At 36.3% G+C, this 17,826-nt stretch overlaps 1 protein-coding gene across 1 annotated transcript in view; it reads left to right on the forward strand.

The window, feature by feature from the left end:
- Nucleotides 1-17,826, forward strand: part of CDC73 (cell division cycle 73) — a 101,301-nt gene that overhangs the window by 35,090 nt on the left and 48,385 nt on the right. The window lies entirely within an intron of this gene.

The following is a 17,826-nucleotide window of genomic DNA, read 5'->3' on the forward strand; positions in this document are numbered from 1 at the left end:
AAAAAAAAAGGAATACAATAAGGGAATATTTTAAGGAAGGCATCTACTTCTAGATTAATTCAGAAATTGATTAGGTGAAGGAAGAAAGTAACCTGTTACGGCTGGAGATGTCTTCTTGAACCTTGCATGAATTTAGGGCTGCTTTGTGAGGGATCATGCAGGAATGTTATACCAAACTAAGATTTCTATGGTGAATTATCTGTTTCAAGTGATAGTGACTTGAAATGGTTTAGTAAATAGTTTCTATTTAAGTTGTCCTCTGGGGAGAAAAAAGAAGGAAAGTAGAGAGAAAGGCAAGATTATAATAAAGTAGAAGTGTTGAAATGTTTTAAGCTTGTCAGTATAAAAACTGTAGAGGTGAAGGAATGCACAGTAACTCCAAAAATGATATTTTTCTCTAAGTTCATTAAAAAATAATTAAGATGTTTATTCTAGGAATCCTAGCTCATATATTCAGCATACTGCCTAGAGCTTTGAGGTAAAATTAATAAACTGTCCATGCTGGTTTCTTCCACTAAGAAAGAAAGTATAACTGAGATTAAATTACTTTTTGCAACATAAATGAGAATTTTTTGAAATAACTGTTTAAGAGATATTGCATGACTGCACATAAAGCATCATCTGGTGTCATGAGAAACATTAAAACTCCATCTGTCATTAGAATTTCTCTAAGAAAGAACTTGTAAGGGATTTTTGGAGCTTTATTTTCTTTTAAGAAAGGTGCCCTAGAATGAGCCTTCAGCTCATTCATAAGTTGTGATTACATACTGATTTTGTGTTTCAGATTAGGGAGAAAAAAATCTGTTAATAATGTGGCACAGAAATGCTCATTTGTTTTCTCTAAACTTTGTCACAGTGATGGACCACCATAGTTCTGACCTACAATCGTCAGAATTTTTTCTGTATAGAATAAGCTGTCAGCAAACTTTGTTATACATTTTTCTCTTTTTTGCCATTTTTTTTCCTATTTTTTAAGATAGACAAAACTAGAGATGAAATGGCTAAGTAATTTATTCCCCTAGATGTTTAATGGAAAATTGCATTTTCTTCTTTGGTTAAAACATCAGAACAGGGAGGATAGCATTGGATTTCCATTCTACCTACATGGTGTCATTTTCTGTCCTAATAGTGTTGCTACAATCCCTTCTGTGAATTCATCAAACATTTCAAAAGAATTGAAGTGTTAGGTAGCTGTTTGTTAGAGGCTTTCTTCAAACTTCAGACTACTGATTTCCAGAGGAATGGTGAAACTCGGGAGGTTCATTTTTATGGCGTTATTCTCCTTGACTTAGGTGATTCCTCTGATGGTATTTGTTTCCATTAATGTGTTTATAGAGAACAGCCATTCTCTTAAAACTTCTTGTTTTGTTTGGCTCAACAAGTCTTACTGAGAAATAAGCTTTCAGTTCCCATATGAGTTTTCTTTCTCTAGCTGCTCTGGTTAGAATTCGTCTTTTTTTTTGAGCATGGAGGAGTAAAATTTCATGGAGTCTTTCAAGCGAGATCTCACCAACGATTTGTAAAAAGGCATTAAGAATGTCTTACTGCGTCTGAAATGATAAATACTGCCTTGAGATGAATGAATTATGTATTTTACTTTATCTTTGTTTATCACTTTTTTGCATCTTCTTTTTTTTGGTCTGGTTTCCCCTTTGGTTATGAGTTACTTGTTGGAAGAGATTGTTTACCTCAGTGCAGTGGTTCATTTGAGTGTTTATCCTTATTGATTGTTCTCTCTCTGTTACGTTGTTTCCTTTGGCTTCCTTGTTGCACATTGTCCTTTTTTTATCTTTGCCTGAATTGAAACAGTTATTTTGATGGTTAGTCTTCTCTTTAAAAGGTTGATGGAGCCATTAGCTTCCAAAAGTTTTGCTCTTCTTAGCAATTGGAATCAACTTTGTAGATATGTGCTTATTTACCTGGAGTGTAAACGGTGACCCAATCCTGGAGCTGCCCCCCTGCTTTTCATGTCAAATTTGTAAGAAGCTTAAATTTTACTTTATATTATATTCACTACGTCTTCCACTTGCACTCTGCCTTATTGTAATACTAAGTAATGATTTTTTAGGAAATATGCAAAACTTCTGTTTTGTGTTTGTTCTTGCCGAAACATGAGTTGTCCTAGATGCTTGTTCTTTTTTACAGCAAAATGAGAACTTCTACATCTTGACTGATTTCTTTTCATCAGTGATGCTGGAAACTTTCTTAGCATTCAAAATTTGTGCCAGAACAGATGGTGAATGGTGGGCTTTTTCTGAAGTCATGTCAACTAAAATAACTTGTGCTGCTGGCAGTTCTTCCCTGTAACAGAATTTTTGCTTAATTGGCATGCTTACTTTCTCTTAGGAAGAACTGACTTATTTAATGACTTTTTATTGTGAAGGCATGATTTCATTATTCCGGACAAGGAATTGTTTATAGCAGGACATCTTTCTCAGCCCTTTTGAATTCCTGTGACACTTTCTGTTTGCCTGGATTGATGATGGTTTGGAAATCAGCAGACTAGTGGGAGTGGCTTTTACTGTCTAGTTACCCATCAGTTCATGTTGCAAATTGTACAGCCTGACATACTGAAACCTACAAGTCCACCTGCAGGCTTCGCTTCAAAGCATCATCTCCTGTATAGCAGGGAAACTTGTTTTTTAAGTAGGAAACTTTGCTGTTTGAGATGGATCAGATAAGAACTATGGAAGATAAGTATGCTAGTGTTTGATCACATGAACGGTGTGAGGGAATGCTGAGAGAGAATCTTAAGGTGATATTCTTGACGCACTCTTTCTTACTTGTGTAATTTTGACACATTTAACGCATTAGCCCTCTCCTTTTCTGATGAAAAATAACTTGGAGTTTAAGCCAATGTCTTCTAGAGGAAGCCTAGGAAGTGGATCTGACCTTTTATATATGATGAAATTGAATTTTCGACTACTGTTTTTTGGGCTAACAGTTGTTATAGCTTGAGATGTGAAGATCAGAACTAGCTACCTGCATATATACTGGAATGTGGCAGAAGTTGCTTATTCTGTGAGCGTCTGTTAAAACTGGCTTTTATAGATTGGTACTAAACAGTATTCTCTTCCAACCAGAGGCTGTGCTTTGTGTTAACTGTTTGCAATTGCAAATAGTATTTGTTTCTTCATGACAATACCAGTCACAGTGGTGCTATTTTTACTTACCTTTGTGATATTTTTAGGTTCTCATGACTTTCATATTAAAGAAAGGAGTAAAGTGATATAGCCTGTGAAGTTCTGAGAAATGATTTCCTCTGAGTTCAGAGAGTCCTGACTGGTCTTAAGCTGTGCTGTAGTGTGGTTACAAACTTGGGTTACAAACATGATACTGCAGTAGTCCTTTGAAGAAATTCGTTTTTTGCTTTTCCTAATTGCTAGAAAGCTCTTCTGTTTTAAATTTCTGGTTTCTTTTAGTATTCATGGCTGCGGAAGCTCAGAAACTTCCTTTGTCTTTTGTTTTTGCTGCTAGTAATGGAATGTTGTTGATAGTCTATGCTCCTGAGCAGGCAGAACTACTGTTAGCATTTCTTTCTTTTACTCCTGAGTAACCAGGTGAACACAACAGCTCTTTAGGTATTGAGATGATAACTTTACCAGATAGTTTCCAGTTAAGCTTGAAGGATTAGTATAGTTAGGGAGGGTTTCAGTTGAGGCACTGTGCTTGTAGCAAACTCAAATGCAAATTTCTGCAGTGTATTCAGACATTTATGTTTTATCTCTAGTGACAAATTCTGTATAAGTTTTCAGTGCTTCTGAGTTCAGCAATAATGTTTTTCCTACAAATCAACAAAAGTAACATCCATTTTTCCAGTGAAACTGCCAGGCTTTACAAGACTCTCTCAGTTGTAAAATTACCCTGAGTAAACAAATGAGACTGTCAGTAATCAAAGAAAATACATTATGTTTCAGTCCAATCAAATACATTCCGTAGTTTCAATTAGAAAAAAAAAATAATAAAGCAAGAGGTTCTCTATGTAAGCCATAGTATAAGCAGCTTTAACTTCAGAAGAATTGGAAGACTGGTTCAGCACCTGAAAGATAAGCCATGTTTTTCATCAGATTGTGGTCAGTGTTTGATACTGAGCAATCAAATGATGTTGCTATTTTGCTTTCAAAACCTTTTGAATATGGTATAGTCTCAGTGACTTTATTTTAAAAACAACTGGGTTGTTTAACCTCTAATGTATTTTCAAAGGATTAGTGTGCAGTACATAAAGGGAAGTGCTAAGTTTCCGGCTCCTTCGAGACTGGGCCATTGGAGAGGAAGCATGTTGGAGAAGCAATTGAAATGGCGTATGCACATACTTTATATAAAAGAACTTCAGAAAATTGTTATGCTTCTGTGTAAGTAAGTAAACCCATGAGATCATTTTTTAATGTATTCTGAGGAATTAAGATTATGATTCAGTGCCAAAACTTGAGATGACTTTTCAGAAGCATGTGGTGGAATTGGATGTTGTCTTTCAATATACAGAGAAAGAGCACTTAAAACACTAAATACAACAATAATATATCTTAAATATAAATATCTTAAATAGGAGAGATAGAACTACTTGTTGACATGTCACCAATTTTCTTTGTCATATCCTAATCTCATTAAAATATTTGAGAGCATTGGTATTGAAGGAGGAGTCAACAAAACAACAAGCTCTTTGAAAGCCTTTGAAACAGGCTTTGAAGCAGAGAGTGATTTTCATGCAGTCTGTGCATAAGCCAGTCATTATTCTCGAGGGTAACACCAACCAACCCACCTCCTGCTCCCCTCTGTGGGCTGAGCAGTGTTCTCTATGTGTGCATACTGTACAGTTTTTAACCATCAAGAGGAGGTGAGGAAAACCGTAATAATTCTCTTAGTAGGGTGTTCCATAGATGGTGCTGGAAGCAGAGACTTTTTTTTCCCATTGGGTTTGTAGTTTCTTTTTTTTTTTTCATGTTAAGTATATTTATTGTAACTGTAATTGAGGGTTAAGAGCTAGGACGTTACCACTAACTCAAAGAATCCTTGAGCTGGAGAAATGGATGTTTCCCCAGAACAGTCTGCCAACAATGTTTCACTACTCTGGGGTAACAGACTGTCAGGCTAAGGCTCTGAATGTCTATATTACTTTAACAAGAGTGTATGAAATGCAACCAAGTTTCCAAAGAACCAGTACTGTATTTTCTATTTAAGGTCCACACACCAATTTCAGTGCTTGGCATTTCATTGCCGCAGTCATGTTTCAAACGTTAAATAAATTACTCTCCCGTAAAGAGTTTTAGTGTAAATAGTCAAACTGATACAGACCAAGGAAAATCACATCCTAGTACTGCTTTCAAGAAAATGTGTTAGGTTGAACAATGCTGCATTCGTTCTCTTGGTAATTGTAAATCATGTACATCTGTGCCAAGATATCTTACTGTTGTACTGCATTATACGATAGAACTGTCTGTTTTCTTCCTCGTAAGAGATTTTATATTGTTTTGGGACTAAGAACTGCAAATGCAAGAAAAGTGGATGTTGTATAACCAGTAATGCGTCTGGAAGTTAGGCGTTGCTACAAAGGCAAGTGCAGAGTCCCGTACCTTGGGAGGAACAACCCTATGCACCAGTACAGGCTGGGGGTGACCTACTGGAGAGCAGCTCCAGGAGAGAGACCTGGGAGTGCTGATTGCTAATAAACTAAACATGCACCCTGTGTGCCCTCATGGCCAAGAAGGCCAATGACATTCTAGAGGGCATCAAGCAGAGTGTGGGCAGCAGGTAGAGGGAGGTTCTCCTCCCCCTCTACTCTGCCCTGGTGAGGCCTCGTCTGGAGTCCTATGTCCAGCTTTGGGCTCCCCAGCTCAAGAGGGACAGGGAACTGCTGGAGAAAGTCCAGCACAGGGCCGCCAAGATAATCAGGGGACTGGAACATCTTTCCTATGAGGAAAGGCTGCGGGAACTGGGACTGTTCATCCTGGAGGAGACTGAGAGGGGACCTCATTAATACTTAAAAGAATTTGAAAAGTGGATGTCAAGGGGATGGGGCAACACTTTTTTCTGTAGTGTCCAGCAGTAGGACTAGGGGTAATGGACAAAAGCTGGAACACAGAAAGTTCCACTTAAGGAAAAACTTCTTTCCTGTTGAGGTGAGGGAGCTCAGGCACAGGCTGACAAGGTGGTGTGGAGTCTCCTTCTCTGGAGGTTTTCAAAACCTGCCTGGATGTGTTCCTGGGTGACCTGATCTAGGTGGAGCTGTTCTTAGCACAGGGATTGGACTAGATGATCTTCAGAGGTCCCTTCCAACCCTCACTGTTGTGTGATTCTGTGAAAGTTCATTTGTGTTCTTTGAATTGGATGTACTTGCTTGAATGCTGCTTGCTACTTGAACTCTGTATGCTTAGGTTCATTTACGTTTCTTAGTTCTTAAGATTTTTGCATAATATCTACTAATGAAAGTTTTATGGGGTATTGTTTGATAATAGCAGCTGAACTTAAGCTACAGATTTTTATATTTTCTCCTAATTATTCTGAAGAATCAAACATCATGTGCTCCACAGAGGGATATGATAAGTGATGTTGTCCTCCTACAAATTATCACCAAACATCTACTGTAATAGCTGCATCTTCAGCTGGCAGTTTGTCATCAAATTTCTTCTAATGAGGAAAGAACAACTTAGCCATTATGTGGTGTTGTAATTTCTTCTCAACTATTGAAGGCAGTATAAAGGTCTTACAGACTCAGTAGAAATGAGCCTGTGACAGATGAGGGACCAGAAGGCAGTTCACTTCTGCCTGCAAGTTTATCTACATTTGCCAAAGTAATCACATGGGAGCCATCTCATTGTCTTTGAATAAGAGTTTTAAGAAAGTTTTGGTGGTTTCTAACACACTTTATGATTCATGATACAGTAACTAAATCCAAGTTACAATTCAAGTACTTAGTGGTCAGCTGTTCTAATGATCATTTGTGTAATTAACCTGAGATGATTAAGTCACATTTCTTTCCGTGTTCAATTATTGAGGTTATCCCATTGTTGTTAGGCCATCTGACACTTTACTACTGAGTTATTTGTTTTTAATGGAGTAACATACAATAATTTGTGCAAGCAAGTTTTCTGCTTGTAATAGTTCCATCTAAGTAACTTGGCATCATGGTCATACCTTTTTCTTAGCTTGAAAAGTAGGATAGCTTGATTGTTACCCTAGCAACATCCATGGGAACATGCCTCAAAGTGCCGTCTCGTATAGGTCTTGCTCATGCTACTTACCGTTAAACCAGAACAAATTCTCTTTTATGAGGTTTTATTTTATTTTAGAGGTTCTGTACCTTATCTTTGTTGTTAAGGCTCTATGAACATTCTTAGGGCCTGTTTCAGTTTGTGGATGTGTTCTGCAGTTGCTATTCCAAAGATCTGCCTCCTTCCTTCTGCTTGCAGTTATGGGATTGTTTTGGGGTTTTTTTTTTGTTTGATGTTTTTCCCCCCTTATTTTGAACTCTCTTTCTATATATGTCTCTTAATGTTTGAATCCAAGAAGAGGGTATCTTAGTGTGGCAGACTTCACAGATGTGCAGTTATTACAAGAGTGGGTTAAAGGCAGGTGTTATTGAGGTCTTGCATCAGAACATGTAAGGCGAAAATAATATTTTTGAAGCATCTCAAACCTTCAGAGCTCAGAATTGAGAAAGATCTTTGGAGGCAATTGTTAATGAAATACTAAGGTAAAACTCTGTTTATCAGTCTTTTGGGAGATAGATTGTAAGTGATGTTGTTCAGCACTATTTCAATGTACAGCAACATCATTAATGAGAAGGTCCTGTTAGAATAGCTAAATAGGTGACATTTTAAGCCTTTAAGGCAAGTCCTTGCACCATGTAAGAGGGTAATTGATTAAGGCTGACTGTATATTGGCCTCTAACTTTAGCTGATTTTATTGTTTTGTCTAAATCTGAGTATTAATCTGCCTGTGTCTTTAATGCAACCAAATGCTGTTGAATCTATATTCTTGCTTTCAGGATATTAAAATGAGTTTTATTTATCTTTGCTAGGACAATCTATAAGCCAAGTAAGTCCTTATTTATTCAGGTTTGCTACTGGTGGTCCTTGATAAAGTCTATTTCAGTATAGTTTTCTCATTAGGTAAATGATTGAGAAGACTATATAATGAACTATGCATTAGTTATGGCTCATTCAACTAACGTTTAGACAATACTGATCAGACCTTCCAGAGTATACCTGTGACACTGAGCTGCCATCAGAAGTGATATTTATATTTTCTCTGAACAATATGCAATTACAGAAACTACTTGCCTCACTGCTGCTGGAGGGATGGTTCTTTGACCTTTATTTAAAAGGTGTCTTAAAGATATAGTTAAGTGAGTGAAGGGGAGACCTGTGTATGTATGAAAGTGCATGAAGGTAAGTGTTGAAATATGTATGTCTTAATTTTCATTTGCCACTTTTATTTTGCTCCTCTTTCTTCCCAAAGGGATTGTTGGATTTTCTGGAGATTTGATTTTTGGTTTGGGGATTTTCTAAGTCACAGGAACCTCATATAAATATATATATATATATATATATATGTATATATATATATATATATATATATGATTTGAGACTTAGCACTGAAGATACTGATTGGGGGGAAAAAAAGCTCATCTGGTTTCTAATCTTCATGAGTCGATAAATGCGATAAATGTGTGAAGGTGAAACTGTTTGAGATCAAACATTCTGATTTTCTTTTCAAGTGTAAAAGTGACTCTGAGATTTTTATTTGCTACTATATGCTCATACTAACCTCCGGTCCTCCGTTTCAAATACGGATTTGCCCACTGTACTTAAAATGTCAAATTTATCTAAAGCAGTTGGCAAATTGAAATAAATTATAAAGTAACTTGGAAAACAACTGGATTTTTTTTTAAATACATATTTTGATTATCTAGGACATAAAACTTTTAGACATAAAACTTCATACAACATGAATAGTAACAAAGCATGTTCTTATTTCACCTTACATTACTGTTGTAATCTAAGATTTAGGAAGTTGGACTGTGTTGGTTTGTTGCTTTAAGACGCTTAGTCTGTATTATTGCAATGAAAATATCTTGTTTTCTTGGCTCTTAGAGGTTAAAAGCAGGTGACACTTCCTCTCCTTAAAGGTATATGAGTGGGTTTTGTGCATCAGCAACAGATATAAAATTCAGTTAGTGTGAAGCAAAATGTTGTGTGACTAAGCAAAGTGATGTAGTGATGTGATAAGATCGCTTGTAGTTAACTGTCAGTCTAGTTGCTGTACATTTGAAATACTTTTCATTTGGAATGTTGGCATTGTTTTTAAATTGTAGCTTTCTTCATAGGGAGTAAAAGCAATGTATATTTTCTGTATAATCACCTAAGTCTATCTTCTACCTATGTTAGGTGGATATCTCCTCATACCCTCCCTTGACCTGGAAGGAAATACAGTTGATGAGATGGAAAGGTTTGCTTTTGAGTGGCTCAGTGCTGACATTTTGAGGAGCCAAAGGGAAGGCATTACCTAGCTTTCTTTTCTTGGGAGCACTGACTTGAGGGCTTCATTTCCCTGGCTGTCAGTTTCCGTAAAAATTTACCAAGGCACTAACTTTCTGCACGTTTTATTGAATTTGGAAGGCAGGTTCAAAACATCCTGTAGAAGAAGGAGGAGTGTTACTGAAGTAGGCTAACAAATCTGTTTCCTGAGGGAGGGGGAGAACCCTCTCCTTTTTTCTTTGGAATGAGGAGACTTGAGGGTGCGTCATGCAGCAGTATTCATCAGTCCTACTTGCTTGTTATCTTTGGAGCAGTTGATGTAAATCAGACAAACAGATTGCAATGTTACTGAAATTAAAATGGGATCCAGCTGTCATTAAGAAAGATAACCTACCTGATTAATTGTGGCTTATTGTGGTTACTAAGTAGAACAGAATACTTCTGGATGAATAGTGCTTTAAGGCCTTAAGCCAAATATTTTGTAACTAATAATATATACAATATATTATAATATATATATACAGATACCTTATATTGGTCTATAAAACTATTTTAATGTAACATTGTATGCTCTAACAAACCACTGACTTTATAGTAGGTTTCACGTGTATAATTAGGTCTGGAAAATAATGTCATGGAAAAGCTTCCAAAAATATCTGGACACGAACAGCAGGTGAAATGCAGATTAAAGTAGTAAAGTACATATTAAAGTACAAAATGGATCATATTACTATATTAGAAATTTAAATCTAAAGAGAGTCTGGACTGCCTGGTGTTGTGTTACATCTAGTTTTCAGGGGTAGCTGGCTCAAATTTATGTGTGAAATTCAAACGTGAAATTCAACTTCCATGGTCATACTGGAAATCTCCTGAAAATTATGTTTACTTGTTTGTTGCAGTTGCCTTTCAAATAATGAAAGAATAGGCTGCACAGGCAGTTTGCTCACCTTTATTTGGGTATACTAAATATTTAATAAGGGTAACTTTCAAATGCTTGTTGTTGTACTGCACGACAAAACCACATATTCAATATGTTTCTTGTATTCCTTCCCCTGGCAGTTCTCAGCAAGAATCTTAATGTCCTTTTATTTTCTTCTCTGGAAAGCTGCCTGTAGTTGGCTTGTATTATCAAACAGTGTGAATTGTAATTCTTTCCAATACCAGTGTAGGTATTGGATCCTTTTAAGCCATGAATACCGTAACAATAATCCATACACAGGGAGCATTTTATGGACTGACATTTACAATACACAGAAAATATTTTCAAGTATTATTTTATCATTCCTTTATATGGAGCCGAGAAGAAAAGAATATAAAAAGTAATAAGTAGTCCACATCCTCCAGGTTAAGATAAAAAATTTATTAAATTTAAACAGTGGTTATGAGTATACTAGTATTTGTGAAAGTTCTCAGTTATGAATACGAATCGTACCTTTAAGGAAATAATATAACTTTTTCTGATGCCTCTCGTAAGTGGAATGGAAATGATTGATAAACCTGACATTTAATATTTGGCAAACTTCAAGGAGTTTCTGCCTTATGTTCAGTAAAGTGATGTTTCTCTAGTGAAGCCATATTTAAACTAAATTAAAATGCAGAGAGATACATTGATACTTCAGAAACGTGGCATAACTAAAGAATATTCACAGGTTTGAGAAATGTTAGGAGGCTTATTTGCCCGCTCCTCCTTTTTAAAAAAAAATACAAACCAACACAGAAGACTCACTTTGGCTCAAGTAGATTTGGCCAGTTTCCTCTCCTAACACATTCCTCAGAAGGAAGCTAAATTAATTCTGTCCATAAGAAGATTAAAAGCTGATGGGGTGGGCAGATGTTTTGTTTTCTCAGGGGTGAAGGCAGTAGAGTAAGCTTCTCTGGCAAATCTGAAGAAGATGGGGGGAAAATATTTTGTTTTTGTTAAATTGCATTTTTGCTTTGGGATTTTTTCTGGTGGGGGGGGTTTCGGTTATTTTTAAACATCTTGTTCTTTGTGGCATTATCTTGGTGGAGGTGCAAGATTTATTCTGGTTTTACTTATTAATAGCTTGTTCACTCTTAACATTGATCTGTAGGGAATTTGTTATACTTCACTATAAATGTAGGTATTACTGTCAATTATATTTTGGTTTTTAATTCTTTGGTTTTCATTGTGAAATATTTTCAACTCGGAACTTTTCTACATAGAAAGGTACACATTTATCTAAACTTGGGCTCAGTTAGTGTTCAGTTAGTCCTGGATTGAGTCATGCTTACTTCTCATTGGCAAACTGCTCTAGAAGAAACTCATGGTGGACCCTGTGAGCTTTCTAGCAGTATTCACAGGTGTGCCCTCTTTGATATAAACTGATTGATAACCACTGTAGCCTGTCATCCAGCAGTCATAGCCTCCAGCATGCTGCTGACCTCAGATCTATTTAATAGTTTAAGTTGACAAGTTATATGCCTTTTTCAGCATCAGATCTTCCTGTATTTCAGTCTTGTTTAGGGATTTTCTGATTATAAAAATAAACTTCTGAAAGCTCCTTTGCAATTATGCAAATGTTAGTCAAAGAAAAATAGCTGTGTGTAGCTTGGAGGGGGGAAAAAAAAATCTTCCCTGTGTCTGAACTGTGACACTTTTCTTCTTCCTGGTAGCCTTTGAGTCTCAGTCAGTGCTGGTCAGGAACTTGAGGATCTTCTGGAACTTCCTTCCAGCCTTCTTATGTAGCTCTTGAGCTTTCCAATACAGAATTGGTCTTAAGAGGTTAAAATCTTAAGTTATTTTTTGTCTGTAATTAAACATCTTGAGTCTTTCCAGGGTGAAGCTGTTGCCACCTGTGCGTGCCCAGAAGCGTTAGGAAGTTAAGAGTCTTCGACAGTCATCTCAATTTCCCTGGTAAAACAAATGCTTCGAAGTTCTACCATTCAGAAATAACCTTTTCTCCTGAATACAAAGGATGATGCAATCTAATATGGCAATATACAAGTATTCCTTAAGGCTGTATCTAGATCAAGGCACTCAAGCAAATTAAAGCAAATTACCAAAGTGTACAACATCAACATTCATAAGTTCTAGTGCATTAAATTGCCATTGACTGGTGATGTCTTTAGGAATAAAATTACTTTAGTTATCTGTAGTTTAATTTCCTTGGTTTACAATGAGTGAAGGCCAATTTGCTCCTGCATAGAAAATTCATGGGGGAATTTAATGCATTTAAATTAATATGCCCTGACTTCTCACCTTTACTTGGGTCTTTATAATCTTTAGGTCATTGGTTAGCCCACTCAGTCTGGGCACAGCTTTCCCAGACTGTCACGTGCATTCCCTGCTGCTCTTGTTGCTGAGATCCCATTTCTTAGTGCTGTGTGCATGTTCACTATGAGCTCATGTGGAATTAGAGATTTGGTCTAAACCAGAGCCACAACTAAAATGGAACTATTGCTCTTCAGCCCAGGTAGTAATGGCTAGATTATACAAAACCGGGATGGTATTTATTAGCTAGCCTGTAAAGACTGTGAGCCTCTGCAGCATGCACAGTTGAAGAATGTCTGGATTTCATGTTAATTCAGTACCTTTTAAGATTTTCATAATGCAGTTACTTTGTGCATTAAAAAAAGACAAAGAGTTACAGAGGTCATTGATTTGGCTTTCAGTTTTACATAGCATGTTTTGGGTCTTTAAGGTGAGAAGAGGTTAAGAAATGAAATTTGTGTGGATATTTAATAGAGTGACTGTTTATTTTTAATGCATAGTCACTCCTTTCACACTTTACTTGAATTGTTATTACACAAGGAAAACCACTCTTTTCCAGTACTTAAACTGATAAGCCTACCTCTTAAAATTCATCCTCTCATTTACTTACATAAGCTGCTTAGGGCAGAATATTTTCTCTTACAATTTCTTCAGTGCTTGTCCTGCCCACGTATTTCCCCAGAAGTATGGCTTTCCTTGGCTTTGCATCTTTTATCTATTTAATAAGGAGGTGTACTATGTAACTCTTCTGGAAGTGCCTCAATTTTTAAAATGTAGAAAACCAGGCAGTAATTGCTAAGTATTTCTACTGGCTTTTGTGTATTTTTCATTTAATGTAGTTAGCACCAGCACAGTAAATGTATCAATAATTTCTACTCCCATGCTGCATATATGGAGGATGGTATAGTCTCAAATAAAACCATCCCTATGAGTCTGTATAGATATATTTCTGTGTTCCATCCTTGGATTTTTCAGTAAATGGGGAAATTCAAGTAATTGAATTGTTGGATATATTTTATCAACTATTTAGGGAGACACTTTTGATAATAACAGGTCCTAATCAACATTTTTATGTACCTGTTGGAGTTTTTAATATCTATATTTGTACATTGGCAACTGTTGGAACAAGTAAATTCGATTTGGGCTAATGTTACCTGATGCCACTGTAAAGCAATCAGTCGGTCTGCAATGTATAACCAATTCTGTGATGATGTCTAATGGACTTAATAATAAGCTTTGGAAATGCTGTGAAGAGGTAAATGTCAAAGGAAAATAGGAAGGCGGGAAAAGACAGCTTTACTGACCATCATAAAATACCATTTTTGTTGACTTTCCAAAAGCCAGAGACAAACTATGAACATAGATTCTTGTGTCTGTACTGGCCACTGAAACCAATGAAATGCCAAAGTTTTTAGCTGGCTGTGGCTGGAGGCAGTCAGGTCTTTTCTTCTATGGCATTGTGATAATTTTTCACTTCAAGTAACTGACAAAGCCAGTGTAAAATATGTTCAGCCATTTCTGCCCATGAGCCTTTTATGTGTCAGAGAGAAAAATGGAAATTATCCAGCACCTTGCATTATACATCTGGATATGATAAACAGTTTGAAGGCCAGCTACTCAACCTTCTGATGTGGTTGAATCGGTCCATCCTTTCAAAGAATGAGTTCCTTCTACCTCTGCAATTTATCTTAACTTTAAACAGGATCATAGTTGTACCAGTGAAGAACAACAGCAAATATATTCTTTCCAGCACTTTAAACTCATACAGAAGTACTTGCTAGATCCTAGCTAGAATATGATGGCACATACTGCTTTCTGTAAGTCAGTTGTACACGGATGGTGAGAAAAGAGAAGGTACTAAAAGAAGAGGAACTTAAAACTCATGATCGGTTTTGTCAAGAACATTCTAGGATTTATCTGTTCCTTGAGTCAATCAAGTTATTTTGAATCCAAGTATTATATTAGTGTTTCAGGTGCTAGTACTCTAAAGTCCAAGAAAATATTGTGATATGAAGTGTGGGGTAAAAATCCTCTTTATTCTGTGTGGAATTTTTTACATTAAAAATAATAAATGCAAAATTCCTGGATGTTCTTCTCTTACAGAAAACTAGAAAAGGTAAAATATTAATACTAGACCGATTCTCTTAAAGAGCCTTAGATGCAACAGGAGTAGTGTTTCTGAAATCTGGTGTGTGCAGAGGATGCTGGAGAAAGCCTGTGTTTGTGTGGATAAAGTGTTTTGATAAATAGGAGGAGGGGTAGGGAAGAAGTGTAATTGTGTACTTGATTCTAGTTTCTCCATTTTGGTCTGCTAGCCTGAAATTTGGACAATAAATCATTTGAACTATTTAACTACTTCTAGTAGAAAATGGAAGAAATGATGGAAGGGGGAAAAAAAAAGAAGATGGTTCAGGGATCCAGACAGTGCATTTGTTAATGAGTATGGCAGCATTATATTTTTCTCAGGCCTAAAGCCTCCAAATTATTGGCAGAAAGCTGTCATTCCTTTATTAACTTCAATGAAGGTTGGATACCTTAAGTTGTTTGCAGCATCCATTTCTCAACTGAATTTTGATTAGGAAGTAAGTCATACCTTTACAAGGTGTAACAAGTCAAATTGCCACTTTTAAAGGAGACTAATTCACAGCTAGGTACTATGAAATAGTAACTGTGGCTTTTAAATCTGAACAAATGATATTTTTTTGAGGTAAAAGAATTGTGATAGCTGTCATTGTTCCTCTTTTTTTCTTTTTTTTTTACCATTTAGAGAATTCAAGAGAAGGATTAGCTTTTTTAAGTAATAAGATTAACTTCCAAAATAGATAAACCACCTCAAATTTGGTGAAATTATAGAAGTAATCTGCTGCATCAATTTTGAAAAATCAATCCGGATTTTGAAGCAGAATGTTCTTATGTAGCATTAGAGACATTATTGAAACTATTTTTCTACTTAAGATACATTTATATAGCAACAGTGTATTTTATGTGTATGTGTTGGTTTTGGGGGGTTTTCTTCCCTCACTTTGATATGTCTCTGTGCTTACAGCATAAGCTTTGTAGTTTGCTTTTTGAGGAACAGATGTTTGTTGTCCCCTCAGGTATGTATATAATATTTACTTTTAGAGTCTTAAGTAATGTTAAGAGTACCTCTGAATTGCAGTCTTGTTTAATGGGACATAAAACTCTTAGCCTTTTCTACATTAAAAAAGAATTGATACAATACAGTAGTTTAAATTATTCAAAGATGATACAATGGGAAATTGGCTATTCTCTTGATTCAGGAGGCTCGATAATTGAGTCAATTTTTATGTCTACAAAAATCAATGCCTAGGTGGACTTAGGAGGAATGCCTATAAAAAGACTTGCATTTGCATTAAATGATGGTACTAAATTGTTTGACTGTGTCACAGATGGTGTTTTCCACTGTTTTCACCGTCTTACATTAACTGGTATGTTATGGCACAACAGGCTTGATTTATGACGTAGCTTTCTTTTTTTCCCCCATACTTCTTGCACTCTTCTGTTGGAACTGATGACAATGACATAGAAATCCTGAATGAAGCCTAGACTCTCTTCCTCATTCTCAAAATATTTCTTAGACCTCAACTTGATTAAATGCAGGATATGCTAAATATTTTAATGAAGGTAACCAGTGAAGTTTTTGTTTTCCTTGGTGACTTGTTTGCTATTTTAGTAGAGAAATGATTTCTTGTAGCAGTTGGTTTTCCTTGTTTTAAGCTTTGAACTTACTGAGACGTGGAGACACTTGGCCTTTGCAAGAGAAAAGACGTGGTGAAGTGGTCTTTTTCAAGAGCGGAAAGATGTGGTGTTTTTAGGGTGTCATGGATGTTCAACAAGTGTTAAGACGGAAAGAACTGAGAAAGCTTTTGAAAGACTTCTTTAATGTTCAAAAGATGAATCTCTTGCATCATTGCAAGCATGGATATTTCCTCTAGTCTGATTTCTGTAATTTTGGGAAATTGTAAACCTGTAAGGATTTCATAGTGTCCTCAGTTTCTTCATCTTTCTCAGCTGAATTCAGTGCAAGACAGTATCAAAGCTGGTATCCTTAAAATGTTAGCATGAGGAATGTGTTTCACACTTCGCTTTCTAATGAGGTAAAGAAAAAGAGACTTCTCTATTATGCCCACACTGAGTATGTGGGAGATCAGAGTGGTTCACTGAATATTCACATTAAACAGTTGAAATGTCAATTAATATTAGATCAAGTTAAACGGGCTAAAAGTAAATGGATGCGCTCTTTCTGATGCACTTGTCTTCAGTACACTTTGACCTCCAGTGTGATAAAGCAGCTTGGCAGCATTTTCTTACTTTTAAGAGTGTATATTGGTTACAAGCTGATAAAGATTGAAAACCCTGGATTTCCTCCTCCTCCTGTCTTGGGCAAATGATACCTGGAGGATACCGGCAGCAGTTCAATGTGCTCTTTAGAAAGAGTATTCTTCTCTGAAGCCTTCCCAAGCAAATGGAAGCCCTTGGAGAAAAATCGCGTCCAAGATTTTAGCAGTCTCGACTTCAACCTGAACACCAGCTGTGCACAACTTAAACATTCAAATGGAAGCCTTTGAGAATACAGAAAGCTTTAAGCCATGAGTACTCCCTGTGCTGGAGGGACTTCTATTTATTTTTTTTCAAGAGTAGTAATTCAAGGTTACTGTCTCGGTCAGAACATTTTGACCATAAGCACAATCTTGAGAAATGCAAAGGGAATAACTCGTACCCTGTGGTTTAGGTTATACAGCAGTTAGCTCATGAACCAAAGTGCATCATTACTATCATCCAGTTAGTGTTATCATGAAAACTGTCAGATTTAAATGCTTAAGAGAGCTCTTGGAACTGTTGCTATGGTAATATCAGAATGGCAGCATGGTAGTTTTCATCCACATCCCATGTTCAGCTAAATTCCTTTGCAGTCATTTAACTGTGAAAAGAAGGTACCATATTGTACCAGGCTAGATTTCTTTTGGGTTAATTCCAGTCTTCATTAGTCTCCAGTTAACTCTTTCTTTGACAATGAAATGTAGATCCCAGATACAAGTAATCTAAGTTTTGTTGCTTTTGGTTTGACTGTGCGCCTACAGTCCTGTATGTAAAATA

Source organism: Colius striatus, chromosome 10, assembly GCF_028858725.1.
Source record: "Colius striatus isolate bColStr4 chromosome 10, bColStr4.1.hap1, whole genome shotgun sequence".
NCBI classification, from domain to species: Eukaryota; Metazoa; Chordata; class Aves; order Coliiformes; family Coliidae; genus Colius; species Colius striatus.